Source organism: Euleptes europaea, chromosome 2, assembly GCF_029931775.1.
Source record: "Euleptes europaea isolate rEulEur1 chromosome 2, rEulEur1.hap1, whole genome shotgun sequence".
Taxonomy (NCBI): Eukaryota; Metazoa; Chordata; class Lepidosauria; order Squamata; family Sphaerodactylidae; genus Euleptes; species Euleptes europaea.
In genome coordinates, this window is record NC_079313.1 from 134,891,455 (window position 1) to 134,894,536 (window position 3,082).

The window sequence follows — 3,082 nt, forward strand, 5'->3', positions numbered from 1 at the left end:
TGACGTTTCGCCAGCAACTGTGGCAGGCATCTTCAGAGTAGTAACACTGAAGGACACTGTCTACTCTGAAGATGCCTGCCACAGTTGCTGGCGAAACGTCAGGAAAGAAAATTCCAAGACCACGGTTACACAGCCCGGATAACCTACAAGAACCAATGAACTCTGACCGTGAAAGCCTTCGACAATAATCCACCTGGTTGTTTGCAAAACGAATCGAAGCCCGGAATTTTTTATTTTGGGGGGGGGTGGGAGGGGGGGGGAGAGAGAACTAAATGCAGCCGGGGCGTTGCATAAGACGACGGACTGATGCCGAGAAATAAATACTTGGAATTAAATGAAATAGCGATGAATAAAACGAATCGAATAAATTAATCAAAGCTACACATTTTCGCTTTTCCTTCCCGCTGCAATGCACGCGGGCCGGTATTCTGCTTCAGCACGTTGCCGTTCGCCAGAATGGAGAGAAAGAGGGACGAACGCGTCCAGGCGGACACTCGTGCATTGGCTGGAGGGGGCTGGAAATCCCAGCTCTGGCTGCAATCCTCGGCATGATTCCTAGGGTGCAAACCTCCTCCACCACCACCACCCGGGGGCTTGCTTCCGAGGAAACGCTTCACCCCCACCCCACTGTCACGGGCCTTTCCCGCGTGGGGGGCGAGGGAGCGTTTGCACAGCAAATCTTTGTGCCCGTACGTTTGCACAGCAGAGCCTGAGCGCCTGTGATGCATCCCCCCCCCCACGGATCCCTCCACCCCCCACAGGCGGTTTGCATGACCCATAACGCCATGGGAATACCCAGCCTCTGCAGCACCCAGAGGCCCCCTTAGAAGGCCTGGCAGGCGGTGCAAATAAGGACTCGCTTGCCCCAGTCCTATGCAATCCTCCCCCCAAGACTTACCCCCAAGTCAGCGAGCGCTGGATTGCGGCCTGACGATGCAGGGGGTGGAGGTGGCTTTTTCTGTAAAGCGTGCCAGCCAGCCTAGTCCTTTGCATGCATCCTGGTAGATGCTGCGCAGGAAATCCGGGAGGGGGGGGCGTTGCAGCCAACAGAGACCCTAGCAAGAGCCCACCCCGCCAGTCATTTTGCTGCACCGGGGAAAGGCCCCCCCACTACTTCCAGGTGCTCTGAAAATTAGAGCGGGGGGAAAATGAAATTAAACTGCCGCTAGCCGGAGAGGAAAAAAATTATGTTCCCTGACCGGGAATCGAACCCGGGCCGCGGCGGTGAGAGCGCCGAATCCTAACCACTAGACCACCAGGGAAGCTTGCGGCAAATGCTACCTGTGCTGGCTATCTTTCAGACAAAGAGTTACCTTTTTTAACAAAAAAATCTATGCATTTTGATTATTTCATTCCCCGTTTTGCAAGCACACTATTAGTAAGAAACGGTTTTGTTCTGCATTTAGTCCTCTCGCTAAAAGAGCTGAAAGAATAATGTAAACGATGTAAAAAGAACCATGGGGAGGAGCACTGATTCTCCTCTCTGACAGCTGAATGGGATATATTGACATCACCACCTTATTTTATCCTTTCAATCGCAAAACATTGAATAACTTATTGATGAAATTATTAGGACGGGCATGCATTGTCCAGAAGGCTCTGCCCAGCAAAGAAAGGCAGGATAATAATGCCTTTGACTGCAGATTATGCAATGCAGAGTTTTGCCCGGTTTGTACTTTAGCCTGTCTGAGATTTGGGTCCAGATAACTACCGGCCTGCCTTGCTGCCTTTGGCATAGTCTTGCCATGGTCGTTCCAATGACAGGCCGGATCTGATAGTCACAGAAGCAACGATATTGTACAGGTTGTTGGGGTTTTTTAATGCTCCAAGTCTTCGCCTGTCTTCCTTATTTGCTCAACGTATAGCTCCCCTGCCTTGCAGAAACTGAAGGATTACAAACTGTCCAAACGGTGTGATCAAGACAGCATTAAAACCATATCCAACACACCGTGCAATTCAGGACTAGGCAAAATTAGAAAACAATACAAGCAAAAAAATGCAAACATGCCATGCCATCAACCATGCAGAGAGCGGGGTAAGGAGGGATACGGCAATGTATAATTCTGTGAATTTATCATTTTAAATGTTTCTTTTCTCGCGAGTTATTTGGCATTCTGGAAGTTTGAATGATTGCATTGGTTCTATTTTTATTGGTCTTGGACTGTAGTCAATACATTTGAGGGACTCGAAGAGGCTTAGACGCTGCAAGTCGATGTAGTCAACATGAAGAGACAGCCAACTAGGGCTGCCACTGCCAGGTCTGGACATTCCTGGAGATATGGGGGGTGGAGCCTGGGGAAGGCGGAGTTTGGGGAGGGGAGGGACCTCAGCAGGGTATAACCCCATAGAGTCCCCCCTCCAAAGCAGACATTTTCTCCAGGGCAACTGATCTCTGCACTCTGGAGATCAGTTATCACTCCGGGAGGTCTCCAGGTTCTGCCTGGAGGTTGGCATCCCCACCGACATCCAATAAGCAAAGTACTAGGACCAAGTGTACAGAACTGTGAATAAGCATAGTATATTACCCTACAGAGTGTAGATCTGGAAAAGACAATCATGCTAGGAAAAGTTGAAGGCAGCAGGAAAAGAGGAAGACCCAACAAGAGATGGACTGACTCTATAAAGGAAGCCAGGGCCCTCAATTCGCAAGACCTGAGCAAGGCTGTTAAAGATAGGACATTTTGGAGGACATTGATTCATAGGGTCGCCATGAGTTGGAAGTGACTTGACGGCACTTAACACAGAGAGAGAGTGTAGATACAGTGCAGAAAAAACAGTATTGCATCAGTAACAAACAAAGCAGCGACTGCGTAATGTGTGCAGCAAACAGATAATAAGGACAGGTAAAAGCTGGGATGGCCGGAACGGGCGCTAAACAAATAACAGGTCCGTCAAAAACAGTGGGATGTGTTAAAGACACTCCAGAACAATATTTTGGAAAGCAGAACACAGAAATAGTGTGCATTTATATTTTTTATTTATTTAAAAAAATATTTTATTTTATATGTAATAGGGTACAGAAACAAGAAGGGGTAAAGGAGGGGAAAACAAACACATGCCAGCGTTCAAGCTGTACGGATTA

General features: G+C 48.5%; 1 non-coding gene across 1 annotated transcript; it reads right to left on the minus strand.

Moving 5' to 3' along the window:
- Positions 1-1,190: 1,190 nt before the first annotated feature.
- On the minus strand, positions 1,191-1,262 carry TRNAE-CUC (transfer RNA glutamic acid (anticodon CUC)). Its single transcript has one exon. It is a non-coding gene; the product is annotated as a tRNA-Glu (tRNA).
- Between the last annotated feature and the right edge of the window lie 1,820 nt (positions 1,263-3,082).